This window comes from Ascaphus truei, chromosome 3 (assembly GCF_040206685.1).
Source record: "Ascaphus truei isolate aAscTru1 chromosome 3, aAscTru1.hap1, whole genome shotgun sequence".
Lineage (NCBI taxonomy): Eukaryota > Metazoa > Chordata > Amphibia > Anura > Ascaphidae > Ascaphus > Ascaphus truei.
Window position 1 is genome coordinate 326767388 of NC_134485.1, and position 25313 is coordinate 326792700.

A 25313-nucleotide genomic window follows, 5' to 3' on the forward strand; every position below is an offset into this window, starting at 1 on the left:
GACAAAAGATGGATTTCGAACCTGACAATGTTATTGGGATAACCATTAGAAAACCTGCACTGATGTTAACTAAATGCATTCACATGTTTTCACAGCTATTTATAAATCCTGGGGTTTGGCTCAGGGTCCGCCAGCGTATGCACTTAGGCATGCCTGCATCTAGTCACTAATGTGGAGCCGAGACCTGGCTCATGTCCATGCAGGTTCGTTACGGCATCGGTGCTCAACTCCAGTTCTCAAGTCCCCCCCCCCAACAGGACAGGTTTTCAGGATATCCCTGCATCAGCACAGGTGGCTCGATCAAAGACTGAACCACCTGTGCTGAAGCAGGGATATCCTGGAAACCTGACCTGTAGGGGGGGGGGGGGGAGGATGTGGACTGGCGTTGAGCACCCCTGCTAAATGACGAGCAGTTTGCATTCATTAACAGACATTAGAATTAATAAGACAGGGCATATTGTCTCTTATCTCATACACTTGATTATTCTGCGCTATGAACAAGTGCCACTAGTCTCAACCAAACGCCCTTCCACTGAACACACTGACACCTGCCAGGGCCAAATACCAAAATATTGCACTGGCGAAGTTGCTGTTATCAAAGTGGGTGAAACACCAAAGTCTGGGGTATTAATATATATCGTCATCAATGCATCCAAGTGTCAGGCGGTAATAGCAGTGGGGTTTGTGGGATACTGAGCGGGGTTAGGTTTCTGGCCAGAGTATCCTGAAATATCTCAAGTGTATACATCGATCTTACAATGTAGGGCCCTTTGACTGAGCCACCTGTCCTGAAGCTGGCCCTGATTTAGCCACCTGTGCTGAAGCAAGGATATCCTGAAAACTGACCTGGTAGAGGGGAGGGGGGGCGCTTGAGCACTGCAGTAGAGCACCCCTGGGTTACAGTAAAAGCCTGAACAAACCAAACAGTCAAGACACCCCATGAAGTATAGCCTCAATCTTTAATTAAATCTTCCAACCTCATTCCAAAATCTGGCACATCTAGAACATCTCAAAGTAATTAGAAGCCAGGGAACAATTCTTGTACCATGTATGGTAATTATTCCAAGTAACTGTATTCCTGCCCATTCCCGTTAGTCTTTGCACAGGTAAAGATACCTACAGTGCAACATATTGCAGGTTCCCTTCAATAATCTCTCTCTCTGTCGTGTGATGACTAGCGGTGGCCTGTCACCACTACCTTTTCACTGCAAGATGCTGCAGATACATTAACATTAATGTTAACTATGACAGGCGATAGTTTGGCTTGCAATCGCCGAGTGGAATAAAGTCCCAGGAAAGCGGCACATCATGCAGAGTTATGCCTCCGCAGGAACAGCAACGCTCCAGGGAAGCTGTGTCTTTTTTCTTGGAGGGAACAAACTTCATGCTAAAAAAAACCACAAAACACTTTGTACTTCTCATCCAACCCTATAAAAAGATTCGGCCAGTTCTGCCTTTGCCTTATTTAGAAAACAGTCTGCTGAATGTAATGGTAACGAGCTATTTATTATTTATGCAGCAGAGCGAGCGGGGTAAAGGGGCGATGTTCCCTGCGGGACTGTCTGGCAGGGAATGGGTTACCGAGGCAATAAGCGGGTCACGGCAGTGATATGCTGCAGAGCTCTCCGACGGTCACTGTGTTCATCACGTCCTTTTCTGATGATGTGCCTGTGAACGTCAATCCGTGGAGGTATAACTGGCACACATCGTACTTGTTAAGCCAGAGTCAGGGCATGTCCTGCAGGTCCCATACATGTACACGATAAGGAAGATGATCCTGGCACTCGGGCATTGCAAAAAGGTCATTTATTACAGCCACAAATCCAACGTTTCGACTGCCACGCAGTCTTTATCAAGGTGAGGGCCCTGTGATAAATTACCTTTTTGCAAAGCCCGAGTGCCAGGATCACCTTCCTTATGATGTGACTGTGAACCCCATGTGTGCCAGGATTGCAGGGGTTAAGGAAGGACACTACAATTTCTAGTCATAGACGCGCAAAAGGGGACGTCATAGTTTTCTATTGTACAGAATGGAAACCTCTTGGTGCAGGAGTGGCCAACTCCAGTCCTCAACAGCTACCGACAGGCCAGGCTTTCAGGATATCCCTGCTTCAGCACAGGTGGTGCAGCATTGCCTGAGCCACCTGTGCTGAAACAGGGATATCCTGAAACCCTGGCATGTTGGTGGCCCTTGAGGACTGGGGTTGGCCACCCCTGTCAGTGTATGACTGGTCATTACTCCAGATTCACCAGAGATTTGGGGGTTTCACTGGGGGGGAGAGAGAAAGAAACAAACCACAAATCAACTTCTCTGTTGACAAGAGAACAGATAATAGTGACAATGTTAAAATCTGCAGGGGCTGGGAGCCTGGTTTATTGATGGGCTTGGTAAGAGTGAGCTGCTTGGGATGAAACTGAATGAAGGACAGAGGCATGCTTAAGAAGCCCAATGTAGCTGATTGGATAAGTTCAAGTATTTATACATGTTTTTGTTTAAAACATTTCCATGTTAAATGTTTTCGATGGCTTTGACAACAGGGGTGGCCAACTCCAGTTCCCAAGAGTTACCAACAGGTCAGGTTTTCAGGATATCCCTGCTTCAGCAAAAGGTGGCCCAGTCTTTGACTGAAGCAGGGATATCCTGAAAACCTGGCCTGTTGGGTAGCTCTTGAGGACTGGAGTTGACTACCCCTGCTTCAGTCTTTATCTAATGTTTGTCGTTTCTTAAAACCAGAGGTGAATTCTTTTTGCTTTGTCCCTTGTTTGTATAGTAAGCATGATCATAAGCTTATAACATGATTGTATTCAGAGGACCTGAATAAAGGGGAAACATTCATATATTTTTTAATTTATTTGTGAAAACCAGAGGATGCCGCTTTTACTAAGTTTTATAAACAAAATGTTTTTATGACCTATGTGGGACTGCCCCTTTAAAGACTTTTTTTTTGCTGCAAAAAAAAAAAAAGTGCATGGAATTATTTAGCAAGTCTCCCTAACAATGGGCTGTTAATTGAACAAAGCCCTGCAGGTTTCTATCAGCAGAGGGATGCAATCATCAGCAGGTTTCCTCTTGTAAGGAGGTGAAGAAATGACTCACGCGTTTCTGTAACGTACACATGCTAACTTACCCGCTCCAGAGGAGGACAACTTTATTCTGCAAACATCGACACAATTACAAGAGGCGGCATCATTTCTCCCAAAGCGCTTGCTGAGGCAGCTTCGCCGAGATGCATTCCCAAGGGGAAAAGCAAACGGAGGAAGTGCCAAGAAAGAGGAGTTCAACTCAGCGTATGACAAAGGGAACCGAGGCATACTGCTGTTTGCAGTGCCCTTGGAACATACAGCGATCTTAATTCTGCTCTGCTATTTTTTTAGTAATATACTTGCTAGCCGATAACAACTTGATGGCGCCTCCTTCACTTACACTTCCAAGGTTACGTTATTTCCGACCCATTTTTCATTTCTGTCCCATTATATAAAAATACCACTTGTGAACACATTGACATGTCTCAGACAGGTCTGCAACCTGCCCTTTTCCATTATCTCTTGGCATACAATGCTTCCACTGCAGCCAGGGATTCTGGGTAATGACATGCAAATGAGCACAGTGTCGCTCTTTACTCCATGTGCATTGTAACATGGACCCCTATAAGCGTATGCCTGCCGCATAACACAGCTTTTCAGCACAGCCTGGGTTAGAGAAGCGCATAGCCAGTAAAACCTGCTCAACATTATATAATAACTTGTCTAACTTTCTTCGAATATGAAGAGCAGAGATAAAAGCCCCAGGGTGCAATAAGGTGGGGGGATAAAAAGACAGAGATAGAGGATGAGACACGCACTCTGTCACACAGGTAATAGAGGTGGGGTACTTAGCTGCCGGTGCGCTGGTCCTGGGGTGCTCCTGAAGTCCCAATATGATACAGTATAATGAAGAAACAACATGATTAAGACCGTGTGCCCGTTTCTTCATTATACTGGATAAAAAGACAGGACAGGAGTTAATGGAGCAGGGACTTAAGCCAATCAATGTAAGAATCAAAGCTCTGCGGAACTCTTGGAGAAGTGGCTGATAAGAAAGAGGTTTTGCAAAGGACTATAACGGGTTAGAGATTAAAACATCAGATCCAATTAGCAACATAGATTGGAGGTTGCCAGAGCGTACACGCGTTCTGCAGTGAAATCGCTTTGCTATTTTTTTGTTTTTAATGCGGGTTAGGATTTATTAGGTTTGCAAGTTTAGGTCCTGAAAATCTTACCTGGAAACAGCACAGCAGCAAACATTACAGAATGCATACCATACGCCGATTGTGTATAGGGCTGGTTAGGAGCTCGTATTACTGCAGCAGAGGAAACCCGAATGTAAATCTGTTTTTAGAAAACCACCACACAAAAAAAAAAAAAACAACTCAAAATAGAAAACATCTGGAGGATTTCACAATGTAGTGTATGATCAAGGTGAAAAGGGGAAAGTAAATGCAGGTTGGATTACATATTTTGGGGGCTGGCCAAGTCATAAAAGGGCTAATGGACAGCACCTTGTCTTTTAACCCATCTGGTGTCATTTCTTGAAGGGCATGTGATTCAGTGCTGTGCCGAGTGCTCAAGGTCAGGATGGGGAGGAAAGGAAGACAGGGATTTGTGACCCCCAGAATATTGATCACATGACCCTACAGACAAAAACCCTCTGCTACTTGATATATATTTTTTTAATGTAAGGGCTAATGTTTTCTAAAACTCACCCAGGCAGAGAGGGCAGTTTAGGCTTGTCCCCTGTTTCGCTGCCATAGGGGATAGCAACACATTTGCAGCATAGGAATTAAAACGTCTAACAAGCAGCTTGCTAAAAAATCTCAGTGTAGCCCCATCTGACCAGAGTAACGCAGAAAGACCTAAAAAAAAAGAAAATACATCAGCAGGGAAGCGTTTCTTGTGTTCCTTTTTAGGGAATTTATGTGAGAAGCTGTATCCTAAGGGTGCATAAAAATAGCCTTAAACAGTTTCCTGTCTGATAGCCACAGTTGGTTACAAGGATGTCTGATCAGATACAATAGGACCAGTTTTTTTAAATGGAACACATCCTCATTGTGAGGGTGTTACCCTCATTTTCATCGCCCTCTCTCACGCGCATCTCCCCTCCCCATATACAGTGCGTCAGTAATCACACTCTTGAAGGTCAGTCACACTCTACCACACATCAGCTTCCCTCAAAGACTTCAACAGCAATGCCTCAGTCTCACTTAGCAATATAGGAAGTGCAAACAGTCTGCTCGTGTAACCCCTTCCCTACCAGTGTGAATGTTTGGTTTAGCATTTAACCTTTCGCGTCCCAGAGTGGCCAGCAGCGCTTTGCACCGCAAATACCAGCCAGCGGGAGGGTTTAACATGTGTCTAATTGTTGCGTAAAGTTGGTCCCGATAGCATCACTGCCAAAAATATATATATATAATGGAACGTACAATGTCTGCTGCTATCTTTCAATGCTGGTTTGTAAACCAAGACCTAACTGAAGAAATAATGCAGCAGAAATGCCAACGAGTCAGAGATAAGGGCTCAGTTTCAAAGTATTTTTTTGCCCTAAGTCACAATTTCCCTAAATTATAGAAAGTTTGGTCCTTTTTGGTTAATAAGCTTACATTCCCCCCACTCCCCTGCCCACCCCCCCTCCCCCCCTGATGAAATGTCACTCAAATATGCTACTTGGTCTGCTATGTAACATTGTCCTGCAGTACTTTAAATATGAATCATCATTATCTGGATGTGCACTGCTCTGTATTTCTATAATACTGATATTGTTTTGTCATATTAAAAAAAAAAGTTTACTCGTAATGTCATTTAATTACCCCTTATAATCTTGGGTAATTACAAGTCCATTATTTTGCTCGTCTGTATACTTTTTCGAAAACCTCAATAAAAAGATAGAATAAAAAAGATCCCAATTCTGGAAGATCCTGAATATTTTTTAAATCAATGTTTCACTGCAACCCCCACCTACGCTGACATCCATGGAAAGGGCATTTATTTGGTGGGAGATGCTATGTGTAACTATGGCTTTAAAGATGGGAAATACACCTCTGATGAGCCAACAACCGTCGATCGGGATTCATCACCCTCCAGAGAGCGAGATCGCACCGGCATTAACTGTCATAGACTTCAATGGCAATTAACGCCAGAGTGGGGTGTGTGATACCCCAACGTCAGACCTTGATGACCAGAGTGGGGTGTGTGATACCCCAACGTCAGACCTTGATGACTAGAGTGGGGTGTGTGATACCCCAACGTCAGACCTTGATGACCAGAGTGGGGTGTGTGAAACCCCAACGTCAGACCTTGATGACTAGAGTGGGGTGTGTGATACCCCAACGTCAGACCTTGATGACCAGAGTGGGGTGTGTGATACCCCAACGTCAGACCTTGATGACCAGAGTGGGGTGTGTGATACCCCAACGTCAGACCTTGATGACCAGAGTGGGGTGTGTGATACCCCAACGTCAGACCTTGATGACCAGAGTGGGGTGTGTGATACCCCAACGTCAGACCTTGATGACCAGAGTGGGGTGTGTGATACCCCAATGTCAGACCTTGATGACCAGAGTGGGGTGTGTGATACCCCAACGTCAGACCTTGATGACCAGAGTAGGGTGTGTGATACCCCAACGTCAGACCTTGATGACCAGAGTGGGGTGTGTGAAACCCCAACGTCAGACCTTGATGACCAGAGTGGGGTGTGTGATACCCCAACATCAGACCTTGATGACCAGAGTGGGGTGTGTGATACCCCAATGTCAGACCTTGATGACGAGGGTGGGGTGTGTGATACCCCAACGTCAGACCTTGATGACCAGAGTGGGGTGTGTGATACCCCAACGTCAGACCTTGATGACCAGAGTGGGGTGTGTGATACCCCGTCAGACCTTGATGACCAGAGTGGGGTGTGTGATACCCCAACATCAGACCTTGATGACCAGAGTGGGGTGTGTGATACCCCAACATCAGACCTTGATGACCAGAGTGGGGTGTGTGATACCCCAACGTCAGACCTTGATGGCCAGAGTGGGGTGTGTGATACCCCAACGTCAGACCTTGATGACCAGAGTGGGGTGTGTGATACCCCAACGTCAGACCTTGATGACCAGAGTGGGGTGTGTGATACCCCAACGTCAGACCTTGATGACTAGAGTGGGGTGTGTGATACCCCAACGTCAGACCATGATGACTAGAGTGGGGTGTGTGATACCCCAACGTCAGACCTTGATGACCAGAGTGGGGTGTGTGATACCCCAACGTCAGACCTTGATGACTAGAGTGGGGTGTGTGATACCCCAACGTCAGACCTTGATGACCAGAGTGGGGTGTGTGATACTCCAACGTCAGACCTTGATGACCAGAGTGGGGTGTGTGATACCCCAACGTCAGACCTTGATGACCAGAGTGGGGTGTGTGATACCCCAACGTCAGACCTTGATGACTAGAGTGGGGTCTGTGATACCCCAACGTCAGACCTTGATGACTAGAGTGGGGTGTGTGATACCCCAACGTCAGACCTTGATGACCAGAGTGGGGTGTGTGATACCCCAACGTCAGACCTTATGAGTAGAGTGGGGTGTGTGATACCCCAACGTCAGACCTTGATGACCAGAGTGGGGTGTGTGATACCCCAACGTCAGACCCTGATGACTACATTTAGAAACGAAGAAATCCCGGCCTTTAGCGATTTGTCGTTGTTCGGCGCAGTTTTTCCCCATACGGTTTTGCTCTCTGAATGAAGATGTTAAAAAGCAAATCACCATCTTCTGTGCGCAGTAGCAGCAATGTGGAAACAAACCTCACCACCCACACATAATCAATGGGTTAGGAGGGCATGCGGATGTGATGAGAATGGAGAGGCTCTCTTTTATATAATTAAAGACTCCTCAACAAAATTCGCAAAGACATGGTCTCCGTGGACCACTTATATAACTGGTAGGCCCATATGAAGACTGAGTGACGTGCAGGGAATAAGAAGCCATGTATGATAGCAGGCACGGTAAATAACACTTCATTAGTATATAGTACAATGACAACATCAGTTGAATAGGTACTGGTTATAAATATGTGTAAGCCACACCTTCAATAGAGTTAACCATTTGCTGAAAGCAGGGTTGTCGCTTTCTGTTGAACCTAGAGAATTTTTCCAAATCAATTTCATTTTGCTAATTCATTTATTTTATTTTTTATTTATATATTTAACTCTCCCAGAGAAGGTAAGAGCCGAGGCCCTGCCGGGAGATTTCATATATAAACCTGTAGCCCGGAGATACGTGACGGAAACCTGTAGTCTCTCGGTCAAACCGGAAGTTGTGGCAATCCTGGCTGCAAGGGGTTAATAGTAGAGCAGCATATGCTCGGCCCCGCCTTGTGTTACCACAGGAATACTGACATCACGGGGAAGTATATATGAGAGGTGAAAGGTTCTGGAAGGTTAGGTTCCTGGAGGACAAGAGGAGAGGAGTCTCGGGTAGGAGAGATAGGGATTATGTTCTCGAAGTAATAGAAGAGATCAGGCTCGCCTTGTTTGTTATGTTAGAGATAGAGATAGTGCCCTTTAGTAAGGATCCCAATGAGATGGCCAACGGAAACACGCAAGTACCAGAGAAGGGGATGAGTGTTAAGAGTGGGCACCTAGTGAAGAACTGTTCATGAGTAAAGAAGAGTTAAAGCCACGTACAACTATGTCAAGAAGGTTGAATATGTGGGTGAGATGTCCCCGTGCCTGGGAGCCTGAATAAAGACTTGAGTTGTACTACAAAAGTTCCTGGCACCCATCATTTTCACCCTTGCTATCTCTTCTCCCAGCCGCCTGAATCCAGCACCCTGAGTTGAGGTAACCTATGCTGAGTAGCCAACTGTGCATACTGATGTAATGTCCCTAGGAGCCAGGAAGGGAGGGTTACATATTTCAGATATTGCAATTAAAGCCACGACTGGTTCTTGGCTACCAGTCTGCCCTCCCTGGCAGTAAGCCCTGGTAAGAGCAGGCCTGCCAGTAGTTATCATGGGGTTTCCCCACTCCCAGCAGTGCCCTTGAGTGACAGGGGAGGAGGTGAAACCAGGCCTGAGTACACCCAATCCTGGATCAGACCTGATGCCCTCCTCCGGGCTGTACTTAAGGGAGTTGCCGCCCAAATTTAGTCAGTGCCTCTCCCCACTTGAGAGAGGCAGGTCACACAACAGGTTGCCTGAACATTGGGCTTTCTCTATTCCTCTTCCCCTCGGGGGACAGTGAGTGTGTACCTTTCGCCTGTCTCTGCTAGAGGGGCAAAGAAGAGCTAGGACTGCTGCGGGAGCCCTTGACCCGTAGTGCAGGTCCAGGGACCATCCTACAGCTGGAGATATCCCCAGAGACTGCATAGGGCAGAGGCCTGCTGTGACTGCATTGTGCTGGGCAGAATAAACCGCTCCGGCTATACCTCCTGCCTGGTGTGTGATCTGAATGGGGGGAGAGGTAACCGTTTCTATCGTAGGAGATCGCCTCCATACGACTGGAGCCTGCGGCAGATGGAGGCGCTGCACTGCTAGAGATATATGCTGGGTATGTACCCCAGAAACCTGTCCTGTGTCCCCACAAACATCGGCAGCTGACTCAGCCCTCCTGCTTACCAACAAATCGCACGCATCGCACACGCTGTAATGGCAGAATCTCCCATCGGGTGGGGGAAACACATTATACAATGTTGTTATTGTTTATGCATTTTCCAATATTTAATTGATACATTTTGGAATATTTTATTTTACTATTGATGTATAACTAATACTATGATCTACTGTACAAATGTGATAAATAAATGCTCTGTAATACGTATGTATACATATAAAGAATAAGACAGGAGCGCAGCTCTCGTGGAATATGTGAAGAGAAGAAAAAACACAAAATAGCGTAACACAGTATGACAAAGTGTATTGGAGGATCATGCAACCAGCTTTCAAATGCACTGACACACGGCAAATTATTTTCAGCATTAGGAACCAATGGTAGAATACGCGATAATGGTCTGTGTATAGGCAAGGATCAAAATGTAGCTCCAGGATAACTCAGATATGAAAAAGATAAAATGCCAACACAGCATAATTCTATAACACAGCTATATGGACAGAATGAAAAAAAATCAATGTACTCAGACACTGTACATTGGAATAAAGTGTACTGAGTTCACAGGCTGAACCAGCAGCAAATGCACAAGTAATCTCCCCACTCAGCAGCATCCCACCCCCTTACACCATACACATTCTATCCCACCCCCTTACACCGTACACATTCTGTCCCACCCCCTTACACATACACATTCTATCCCTCCCCCTTACACCGTACACATTCTATCCCACCCCCTTACACCGTACACATTCTGTCCCACCCCCTTACACCATACACATTCTATCCCACCCCTTACACCATACACATTCTATCCCACCCCCTTACACGTACACATTCTGTCCCACCCCCTTACACCGTACACATTCTATCCCACCCCCTTACACCGTACACATTCTATCCCACCCCCTTACACCGTACGCATTCTGTCCCACCCCCTTACACCATACACATTCTATCCCACCCCCTTACACGTACACATTCTGTCCCACCCCCTTACACCATACACATTCTATCCCACCCCCTTACACCGTACACATTCTATCCCACCCCCTTACACCGTATGCATTCTGTCCCACCCCCTTACACCATACACATTCTATCCCACCCCCTTACACGTACACATTCTGTCCCACCCCCTTACACCATACACATTCTATCCCACCCCCTTACACCGTACACATTCTATCCCACCCCCTTACACCGTATGCATTCTGTCCCACCCCCTTACACCGTACACATTCTGTCCCACCCCCTTACACCGTACACATTCTATCCCACCCCCTTACACGTACGCATTCTGTCCCACCCCCTTACACCATACACATTCTATCCCACACCCTTACACGTACACATTCTGTCCCACCCCCTTACACCATACACATTCTATCCCACCCCCTTACACCGTACACATTCTATCCCACCCCCTTACACCGTATGCATTCTGTCCCACCCCCTTACACCATACACATTCTATCCCACCCCCTTACACGTACACATTCTATCCCACCCCCTTACACCGTACACATTCTGTCCCACCCCCTTACACCGTACACATTCTATCCCACCCCCTTACACCGTACACATTCTATCCCACCCCCTTACACCATACACATTCTATCCCACCCCCTTACACGTACACATTCTATCCCACCCCCTTACACCCTACACATTCTATCCCACCCCCTTACACATTCTATCCCACCACCTTACACCGTACACATTCTATCCCACCCCCTTACACCATACACATTCTATCCCACCCCCTTACACCGTACACATTCTATCCCACCCCCTTACACCATACACATTCTATCCCACCCCCTTACACCGTACACATTCTATCCCACCCCCTTACACCGTACACATTCTATCCCACCCCCTTACACCGTACACATTCTGTCCCACCCCCTTACACATACACATTCTATCCCACCCCCTTACACCGTACACATTCTATCCCACCCCCTTACACCGTACACATTCTGTCCCACCCCCTTACACCATACACATTCTATCCCACCCCTTACACCATACACATTCTATCCCACCCCCTTACACGTACACATTCTGTCCCACCCCCTTACACCGTACACATTCTATCCCACCCCCTTACACCGTACACATTCTATCCCACCCCCTTACACCGTACACATTCTATCCCACCCCCTTACACCGTACGCATTCTGTCCCACCCCCTTACACCATACACATTCTATCCCACCCCCTTACACGTACACATTCTGTCCCACCCCCTTACACCATACACATTCTATCCCACCCCCTTACACCGTACACATTCTATCCCACCCCCTTACACCGTATGCATTCTGTCCCACCCCCTTACACCATACACATTCTATCCCACCCCCTTACACGTACACATTCTATCCCACCCCCTTACACCGTACACATTCTGTCCCACCCCCTTACACCGTACACATTCTATCCCACCCCCTTACACGTACGCATTCTGTCCCACCCCCTTACACCATACACATTCTATCCCACACCCTTACACGTACACATTCTGTCCCACCCCCTTACACCATACACATTCTATCCCACCCCCTTACACCGTACACATTCTATCCCACCCCCTTACACCGTATGCATTCTGTCCCACCCCCTTACACCATACACATTCTATCCCACCCCCTTACACCATACACATTCTATCCCACCCCCTTACACGCACACATTCTATCCCACCCCCTTACACCGTACACATTCTGTCCCACCCCCTTACACCGTACACATTCTATCCCACCCCCTTACACCGTACACATTCTATCCCACCCCCTTACACCATACACATTCTATCCCACCCCCTTACACGTACACATTCTATCCCACCCCCTTACACCGTACACATTCTATCCCACCCCCTTACACATTCTATCCCAACCCCTTATACCGTACACATTCTATCCCACCCCCTTACACCATACACATTCTATCCCACCCCCTTACACCGTACACATTCTATCCCACCCCCTTACACCATACACATTCTATCCCACCCCCTTTCACGTACACATTCTATCCCACCCCCTTACACCGTACACATTCTATCCCACCCCCTTACACCATACACATTCTGTCCCACCCCCTTACACCATACACATTCTATCCCACCCCCTTACACCATACACATTCTATCCCACCCCCTTACACGTACACATTCTGTCCCACCCCCTTACACCATACACATTCTATCCCACCCCCTTACACCGTACACATTCTATCCCACCCCCTTACACCGTATGCATTCTGTCCCACCCCCTTACACCATACACATTCTATCCCACCCCCTTACACGTACACATTCTATCCCACCCCCTTACACCGTACACATTCTGTCCCACCCCCTTACACCGTACACATTCTATCCCACCCCCTTACACGTACGCATTCTGTCCCACCCCCTTACACCATACACATTCTATCCCACACCCTTACACGTACACATTCTGTCCCACCCCCTTACACCATACACATTCTATCCCACCCCCTTACACCGTACACATTCTATCCCACCCCCTTACACCGTATGCATTCTGTCCCACCCCCTTACACCATACACATTCTATCCCACCCCCTTACACGTACACATTCTATCCCACCCCCTTACACCGTACACATTCTGTCCCACCCCCTTACACCGTACACATTCTATCCCACCCCCTTACACCGTACACATTCTATCCCACCCCCTTACACCATACACATTCTATCCCACCCCCTTACACGTACACATTCTATCCCACCCCCTTACACCCTACACATTCTATCCCACCCCCTTACACATTCTATCCCACCACCTTACACCGTACACATTCTATCCCACCCCCTTACACCATACACATTCTATCCCACCCCCTTACACCGTACACATTCTATCCCACCCCCTTACACCATACACATTCTATCCCACCCCCTTACACCGTACACATTCTATCCCACCCCCTTACACCGTACACATTCTATCCCACCCCCTTACACCGTACACATTCTGTCCCACCCCCTTACACATACACATTCTATCCCACCCCCTTACACCGTACACATTCTATCCCACCCCCTTACACCGTACACATTCTGTCCCACCCCCTTACACCATACACATTCTATCCCACCCCTTACACCATACACATTCTATCCCACCCCCTTACACGTACACATTCTGTCCCACCCCCTTACACCGTACACATTCTATCCCACCCCCTTACACCGTACACATTCTATCCCACCCCCTTACACGTACACATTCTGTCCCACCCCCTTACACCGTACACATTCTATCCCACCCCCTTACACCGTACACATTCTATCCCACCCCCTTACACCGTACACATTCTATCCCACCCCCTTACACCGTACGCATTCTGTCCCACCCCCTTACACCATACACATTCTATCCCACCCCCTTACACGTACACATTCTGTCCCACCCCCTTACACCATACACATTCTATCCCACCCCCTTACACCGTACACATTCTATCCCACCCCCTTACACCGTATGCATTCTGTCCCACCCCCTTACACCATACACATTCTATCCCACCCCCTTACACGTACACATTCTATCCCACCCCCTTACACCGTACACATTCTGTCCCACCCCCTTACACCGTACACATTCTATCCCACCCCCTTACACGTACGCATTCTGTCCCACCCCCTTACACCATACACATTCTATCCCACACCCTTACACGTACACATTCTGTCCCACCCCCTTACACCATACACATTCTATCCCACCCCCTTACACCGTACACATTCTATCCCACCCCCTTACACCGTATGCATTCTGTCCCACCCCCTTACACCATACACATTCTATCCCACCCCCTTACACGCACACATTCTATCCCACCCCCTTACACCGTACACATTCTGTCCCACCCCCTTACACCGTACACATTCTATCCCACCCCCTTACACCGTACACATTCTATCCCACCCCCTTACACCATACACATTCTATCCCACCCCCTTACACGTACACATTCTATCCCACCCCCTTACACCGTACACATTCTATCCCACCCCCTTACACATTCTATCCCAACCCCTTATACCGTACACATTCTATCCCACCCCCTTACACCATACACATTCTATCCCACCCCCTTACACCGTACACATTCTATCCCACCCCCTTACACCATCCACATTCTATCCCACCCCCTTACACCGTATACATTCTGTCCCACCCCCTTACACCATACACATTCTATCCCACCCCCTTTCACGTACACATTCTATCCCACCCCCTTACACCGTACACATTCTATCCCACCCCCTTACACCATACACATTCTGTCCCACCCCCTTACACCATACACATTCTATCCCACCCCCGTACACCATACACATTCTGTCCCACCCCCTTACACCATACACATTCTATCCCGCCCCCTTACACCATCCACATTCTATCCCACCCCCTTACACCATCCACATTCTATCCCACCCCCTTACACCATACACATTCTGTCCCACCCCCTTACACCGTACACATTCTATCCCACCCCCTTACACGTACACATTCTATCCCACCCCCTTACACGTACACATTCTATCCCACCCCCTTACACCGTACACATTCTATCCCACCACTTACACCGTACACATTCTATCCCACCCCTTACACCGTACACATTCTATCCCACCCCCTTACACCATCCACATTCTATCCCACTCCCTTACACCGTACACATTCTGTCCCACCCCCTTACACCATACACATTCTATCCCACCCCCTTACACGTACACATTCTATCCCACCCCTTACACCATACACATTCTATCCCACCCCCTTACACCATACACATTCTATCCCACCCCCTTACACGTACACATTCTATCCCACCCCCTTACACGTACACATTCTATCCCACCCCCTTACACCGTACACATTCTATCCCACCCCCTTACACCATACACATTCTATCCCACCCCTTACACCATACACATTCTATCCCACCCCCTTACACGTACACATTCTATCCCACCCCCTTACACGTACACATTCTATCCCACCCCCTTACACCGTACACATTCTATCCCACCCCCTTACACCGTACACATTCTATCCCACTCCTTACACATTCTGTCCCACCCCCTTACACCATACACATTCTATTCCACCCCCATACACCGTACATTTTCTATCCCACCCCCTTACACCGTACACATTCTATCCCACCCCTTTACACGTACACATTCTATCCCACCCCCTTACACCGTACACATTCTATCCCACCCCCTTACACCGTACACATTCTATCCCACTCCTTACACATTCTGTCCCACCCCCTTACACCATACACATTCTATCCCACCCCCTTACACCGTACCCATTCTATCCCACCCCTTACACCGTACACATTCTATCCCACCCCCTTACACATACACATTCTATCTCACCCCCTTACACGTACACATTCTATCCCACCCCCTTACACCATACACATTCTATCCCACCCCGTACACATTCTGTCCCACCCCCTTACACCGTACACATTCTATCCCACCCCCTTACACCGTACACATTCTATCCCACCCCCTTACACGTACACATTCTATCCCACCCCCTTACACCGTACGCATTCTGTCCCACCCCCTTACACCATACACATTCTATCCCACCCCCTTACACATACGCAGTCTATCGCACCCCCTTACACCATACACATTCTATCCCACCCCCTTACACATACGCAGTCTATCCCACCCCCTTACACATACACATTCTATCCCACCCCGTACACATTCTGTCCCACTCCCTTACACATACGCAGTCTATCCCACCCCCTTACACCATACACATTCTATCCCACCCCCTTACACATACGCAGTCTATCCCACCCCCTTACACATACACATTCTATCCCACCCCGTACACATTCTGTCCCACCCCCTTACACCGTACACATTCTATCCCACCCCCTTACACCGTACACATTCTATCCCACCCCCTTACACCGTACACATTCTGTCCCACCCCCTTACACCATACACATTCTATCCCACCCCCGTACACCATACACATTCTGTCCCACCCCCTTACACCATACACATTCTATCCCACCCCCTTACACCATCCACATTCTATCCCACCCCCTTACACCATCCACATTCTATCCCACCCCCTTACACCATACACATTCTGTCCCACCCCCTTACACCGTACACATTCTATCCCACCCCCTTACACGTACACATTCTATCCCACCCCCTTACACGTACACATTCTATCCCACCCCCTTACACCGTACACATTCTATCCCACCACTTACACCGTACACATTCTATCCCACCCCTTACACCGTACACATTCTATCCCACCCCCTTACACCATCCACATTCTATCCCACTCCCTTACACCGTACACATTCTGTCCCACCCCCTTACACCATACACATTCTATCCCACCCCCTTACACGTACACATTCTATCCCACCCCTTACACCATACACATTCTATCCCACCCCCTTACACCATACACATTCTATCCCACCCCCTTACACGTACACATTCTATCCCACCCCCTTACACGTACACATTCTATCCCACCCCCTTACACCATACACATTCTATCCCACCCCCTTACACCGTACACATTCTATCCCACCCCCTTACACCATACACATTCTATCCCACCCCTTACACCATACACATTCTATCCCACCCCCTTACACGTACACATTCTATCCCACCCCCTTACACGTACACATTCTATCCCACCCCCTTACACCGTACACATTCTATCCCACCCCCTTACACCATACACATTCTATCCCACACCTTACACCATACACATTCTATCCCACCCCCTTACACGTACACATTCTATCCCACCCCCTTACACCGTACACATTCTATCCCACTCCTTACACATTCTGTCCCACCCCCTTACACCATACACATTCTATTCCACCCCCATACACCGTACATTTTCTATCCCACCCCCTTACACCGTACACATTCTATCCCACCCCTTTACACGTACACATTCTATCCCACCCCCTTACACCGTACACATTCTATCCCACCCCCTTACACCGTACACATTCTATCCCACTCCTTACACATTCTGTCCCACCCCCTTACACCATACACATTCTATCCCACCCCCTTACACCGTACACATTCTATCCCACCCCTTACACCGTACACATTCTATCCCACCCCCTTACACATACACATTCTATCTCACCCCCTTACACGTACACATTCTATCCCACCCCCTTACACCATACACATTCTATCCCACCCCGTACACATTCTGTCCCACCCCCTTACACCGTACACATTCTATCCCACCCCCTTACACCGTACACATTCTATCCCACCTCCTTACACATACGCAGTCTATCCCACCCCCTTACACCATACACATTCTATCCCACCCCCTTACACATACGCAGTCTATCCCACCCCCTTACACCATCCACATTCTATCCCACCCCCTTACACATACACATTCTATCCCACCCCGTACACATTCTGTCCCACCCCCTTACACCATACACATTCTATCCCACCCCCTTACACGTACACATTCTATCCTACCCCCTTACACCATCCACATTCTATCCCACCCCCTTACACCATCCACATTCTATCCCACCCCCTTACACCATACACATTCTATCCCACCCCCTTACACCGTACACATTCTATCCCACCCCCTTACACGTACACATTCTATCCCACCCCCTTACACCATACACATTCTATCCCACCCCCTTACACCGTACACATTCTATCCCACCCCCTTACACCGTACACATTCTATCCCACTCCTTACACATTCTGTCCCACCCCCTTACACCATACACATTCTATCCCACCCCCTTACACCGTACACATTCTATCCCACCCCTTACACCGTACACATTCTATCCCACCCCCTTACACATACACATTCTATCTCACCCCCTTACACGTACACATTCTATCCCACCCCCTTACACCATACACATTCTATCCCACCCCGTACACATTCTGTCCCACCCCCTTACACCGTACACATTCTATCCCACCCCCTTACACCGTACACATTCTATCCCACCTCCTTACACATACGCAGTCTATCCCACCCCCTTACACCATACACATTCTATCCCACCCCCTTACACATACGCAGTCTATCCCACCCCCTTACACCATCCACATTCTATCCCACCCCCTTACACATACACATTCTATCCCACCCCGTACACATTCTGTCCCACCCCCTTACACCATACACATTCTATCCCACCCCCTTACACGTACACATTCTATCCCACCCCCTTACACCATACACATTCTATCCCACCCCCTTACACCATCCACATTCTATCCCACCCCCTTACACCATCCACATTCTATCCCACCCCCTTACACCATACACATTCTATCCCACCCCCTTACACCATCCACATTCTATCCCACCCCCTTACACCATCCACATTCTATCCCACCCCCTTACACCATCCACATTCTATCCCACCCCCTTACACCATACACATTCTGTCCCACCCCCTTACACCATCCACATTCTATCCCACCCCCTTACACCGTACACATTCTATCCCACCCCCTTACACCGTACACATTCTATCCCACCCCCTTACACGTACACATTCTATCCCATCCCCCTTACACCATACACATTCTATCCCACCCCCTTACACCGTACACATTCTATCCCACCCCCTTACACCGTACACATTCTATCCCACCCCCTTACACCGTACACATTCTATCCCACCCCCTTACACGTACACATTCTATCCCACCCCCTTACACCATACACATTCTATCCCACCCCCTTACACCGTACACATTCTGTCCCACCCCCTTACACCGTACACATTCTATCCCACCCCCTTACACCGTACACATTCTATCCCACCCCCTTACACCATACACATTCTATCCCACCCCTTACACGTACACATTCTATCCCACCCCCTTACACCGTACACATTCTATCCCACCCCCTTACACGTACACATTCTATCCCACCCCCTTACACCGTACACATTCTGTCCCACCCCCTTACACCGTACACATTCTATCCCACCCCCTTACACGTACACATTCTATCCCACCCCCTTACACCATACACATTCTATCCCACCCCCTTACACCATACACATTCTATCCCACCCCCTTACACATCCACATTCTATCCCACCCCCTTACACGTACACATTCTATCCCACCCCCTTACACCATACACATTCTATCCCACCCCCTTACACCATACACATTCTATCCCACCCCCTTACACATCCACATTCTATCCCACCCCCTTACACGTACACATTCTATCCCACCCCCTTACACCATACACATTCTATCCCACCCCCTTACACGTACACATTCTATCCCACCCCCTTACACGTACACATTCTATCCCACCCCCTTACACCATACACATTCTATCCCACCCCCTTACACGTACACATTCTATCCCACCCCCTTACACCATACACATTCTATCCCACCCCCTTACACGTACACATTCTATCCCACCCCCTTACACCATCCACATTCTATCCCACCCCCTTACACGTACACATTCTATCCCACCCCCTTACACCATACACATTCTATCCCACCCCCTTACACGTACACATTCTATCCCACCCCCTTACACCATACACATTCTATCCCACCCCCTTACACCGTACACATTCTATCCCACCCCCTTACACCGTACACATTCTATCCCACCCCCTTACACCGTACACATTCTATCCCACCCCCTTACACCATACACATTCTATCCCACCCCCTTACACCGTACACATTCTATCCCACCCCCTTACACCATACACATTCTATCCCACCCCCTTACACCGTACACATTCTATCCCACCCCCTTACACCGTACACATTCTATCCCACCCCCTTACACCGTACACATTCTATCCCACCCCCTTACACCGTACACATTCTATCCCACTCCTTACACATTCTGTCCCACCCCCTTACACCATACACATTCTATTCCACCCCCATACACCGTACATTTTCTATCCCACCCCCTTACACCGTACACATTCTATCCCACCCCTTTACACGTACACATTCTATCCCACCCCCTTACACCGTACACATTCTATCCCACCCCCTTACACCATACACATTCTATCCCACTCCTTACACATTCTGTCCCACCCCCTTACACCATACACATTCTATCCCACCCCCTTACACCGTACACATTCTATCCCACCCCTTACACCGTACACATTCTATCCCACCCCCTTACACATACACATTCTATCTCACCCCCTTACACGTACACATTCTATCCCACCCCCTTACACCATACACATTCTATCCCACCCCGTACACATTCTGTCCCACCCCCTTACACCGTACACATTCTATCCCACCCCCTTACACCGTACACATTCTATCCCACCTCCTTACACATACGCAGTCTATCCCACCCCCTTACACCATACACATTCTATCCCACCCCCTTACACATACGCAGTCTATCCCACCCCCTTACACCATCCACATTCTATCCCACCCCCTTACACATACACATTCTATCCCACCCCGTACACATTCTGTCCCACCCCCTTACACCATACACATTCTATCCCACCCCCTTACACGTACACATTCTATCCCACCCCCTTACACCATCCACATTCTATCCCACCCCCTTACACCATCCACATTCTATCCCACCCCCTTACACCATACACATTCTATCCCACCCCCTTACACCGTACACATTCTATCCCACCCCCTTACACGTACACATTCTATCCCACCCCCTTACACCATACACATTCTATCCCACCCCCTTACACCGTACACATTCTATCCCACCCCCTTACACCGTACACATTCTATCCCACTCCTTACACATTCTGTCCCACCCCCTTACACCATACACATTCTATCCCACCCCCTTACACCGTACACATTCTATCCCACCCCTTACACCGTACACATTCTATCCCACCCCCTTACACATACACATTCTATCTCACCCCCTTACACGTACACATTCTATCCCACCCCCTTACACCATACACATTCTATCCCACCCCGTACACATTCTGTCCCACCCCCTTACACCGTACACATTCTATCCCACCCCCTTACACCGTACACATTCTATCCCACCTCCTTACACATACGCAGTCTATCCCACCCCCTTACACCATACACATTCTATCCCACCCCCTTACACATACGCAGTCTATCCCACCCCCTTACACCATCCACATTCTATCCCACCCCCTTACACATACACATTCTATCCCACCCCGTACACATTCTGTCCCACCCCCTTACACCATACACATTCTATCCCACCCCCTTACACCATCCACATTCTATCCCACCCCCTTACACCATCCACATTCTATCCCACCCCCTTACACCATCCACATTCTATCCCACCCCCTTACACCATACACATTCTGTCCCACCCCCTTACACCATCCACATTCTATCCCACCCCCTTACACCGTACACATTCTATCCCACCCCCTTACACCGTACACATTCTATCCCACCCCCTTACACGTACACATTCTATCCCACCCCCTTACACCATACACATTCTATCCCACCCCCTTACACCGTACACATTCTATCCCACCCCCTTACACCGTACACATTCTATCCCACCCCCTTACACCGTACACATTCTATCCCACCCCCTTACACGTACACATTCTATCCCACCCCCTTACACCATACACATTCTATCCCACCCCCTTACACATACACATTCTATCCCACCCCCTTACACCGTACACATTCTGTCCCACCCCCTTACACCGTACACATTCTATCCCACCCCCTTACACGTACACATTCTATCCCACCCCCTTACACCGTACACATTCTATCCCACCCCCTTACACCATACACATTCTATCCCACCCCTTACACGTACACATTCTATCCCACCCCCTTACACCGTACACATTCTATCCCACCCCCTTACACCGTACACATTCTATCCCACCCCCTTACACCGTACACATTCTATCCCACCCCCTTACACCGTACACATTCTGTCCCACCCCCTTACACCGTACACATTCTATCCCACCCCCTTACACGTACACATTCTATCCCACCCCCTTACACCATACACATTCTATCCCACCCCCTTACACCATACACATTCTATCCCACCCCCTTACACGTACACATTCTATCCCACCCCCTTACACCGTACACATTCTATCCCACCCCCTTACACCGTACACATTCTATCCCACCCCCTTACACATCCACATTCTATCCCACCCCCTTACACGTACACATTCTATCCCACCCCCTTACACCATACACATTCTATCCCACCCCCTTACACCATACACATTCTATCCCACCCCCTTACACATCCACATTCTATCCCACCCCCTTACACGTACACATTCTATCCCACCCCCTTACACCATACACATTCTATCCCACCCCCTTACACGTACACATTCTATCCCACCCCCTTACACCATCCACATTCTATCCCACCCCCTTACACCATACACATTCTATCCCACCCCTTACACCATACACATTCTATCCCACCCCCTTACACCATACACATTCTATCCCACCCCCTTACACCGTACACATTCTATCCCACCCCCTTACACCGTACACATTCTGTCCCACCCCCTTACACCGTACACATTCTATCCCACCCCCTTACACGTACACATTCTATCCCACCCCCTTACACCATACACATTCTATCCCACCCCCTTACACCATACACATTCTATCCCACCCCCTTACACGTACACATTCTATCCCACCCCCTTACACCGTACACATTCTATCCCACCCCCTTACACCGTACACATTCTATCCCACCCCATTACACCATCCACATTCTATCCCACCCCCTTACACCATACACATTCTATCCCTCCCCTTACACCATACACATTCTATCCCACCCCCTTACACCATACACATTCTATCCCACCCCCTTACACCGTACACATTCTATCCCACCCCCTTACACCGTACACATTCTGTCCCACCCCCTTACACCGTACACATTCTATCCCACCCCCTTACACGTACACATTCTATCCCACCCCCTTACACCATACACATTCTATCCCACCCCCTTACACCATACACATTCTATCCCACCCCCTTACACGTACACATTCTATCCCACCCCCTTACACCGTACACATTCTATCCCACCCCCTTACACCGTACACATTCTATCCCACCCCCTTACACATCCACATTCTATCCCACCCCCTTACACGTACACATTCTATCCCACCCCCTTACACCATACACATTCTATCCCACCCCCTTACACCATACACATTCTATCCCACCCCCTTACACATCCACATTCTATCCCACCCCCTTACACGTACACATTCTATCCCACCCCCTTACACCATACACATTCTATCCCACCCCCTTACACGTACACATTCTATCCCACCCCCTTACACCATACACATTCTATCCCACCCCCTTACACGTACACATTCTATCCCACCCCCTTACACCATCCACATTCTATCCCACCCCCTTACACCATACACATTCTATCCCACCCCTTACACCATACACATTCTATCCCACCCCCTTACACCATACACATTCTATCCCACCCCCTTACACCGTACACATTCTATCCCACCCCCTTACACCGTACACATTCTGTCCCACCCCCTTACACCGTACACATTCTATCCCACCCCCTTACACGTACACATTCTATCCCACCCCCTTACACCATACACATTCTATCCCACCCCCTTACACCATACACATTCTATCCCACCCCCTTACACGTACACATTCTATCCCACCCCCTTACACCGTACACATTCTATCCCACCCCCTTACACCGTACACATTCTATCCCACCCCCTTACACCATCCACATTCTATCCCACCCCCTTACACCATACACATTCTATCCCACCCCTTACACCATACACATTCTATCCCACCCCCTTACACCATACACATTCTATCCCACCCCCTTACACCGTACACATTCTATCCCACCCCCTTACACCGTACACATTCTGTCCCACCCCCTTACACCGTACACATTCTATCCCACCCCCTTACACGTACACATTCTATCCCACCCCCTTACACCATACACATTCTATCCCACCCCCTTACACCGTACACATTCTATCCCACCCCCTTACACCGTACACATTCTATCCCACCCCCTTACACATCCACATTCTATCCCACCCCCTTACACGTACACATTCTATCCCACCCCCTTACACCATACACATTCTATCCCACCCCCTTACACCATACACATTCTATCCCACCCCCTTACACATCCACATTCTATCCCACCCCCTTACACGTACACATTCTATCCCACCCCCTTACACCATACACATTCTATCCCACCCCCTTACACGTACACATTCTATCCCACCCCCTTACACCATACACATTCTATCCCACCCCCTTACACCGTACACATTCTATCCCACCCCCTTACACCATACACATTCTATCCCACCCCCTTACACGTACACATTCTATCCCACCCCCTTACACCATACACATTCTATCCCACCCCCTTACACGTACACATTCTATCCCACCCCCTTACACCATCCACATTCTATCCCACCCCCTTACACGTACACATTCTATCCCACCC

At 48.6% G+C, this 25313-nt stretch overlaps 1 protein-coding gene across 3 annotated transcripts in view; it reads right to left on the reverse strand.

Annotated features, from left to right (window-relative positions):
- The window catches only part of DGKA (diacylglycerol kinase alpha), a 122875-nt gene that overhangs the window by 82406 nt on the left and 15156 nt on the right, over nt 1-25313 (reverse strand). The window contains exon 1 of one of the 3 annotated variants that reach the window (XM_075591374.1): nt 4260-4283. The exons of the other annotated variants lie outside the window; for them this stretch is intronic. The gene's annotated coding sequence lies outside the window, so the exon portion shown is untranslated. Of the gene's footprint in view, nt 1-4259; nt 4284-25313 lie in introns of those variants that run through there. 3 annotated transcript variants of the gene reach the window in all.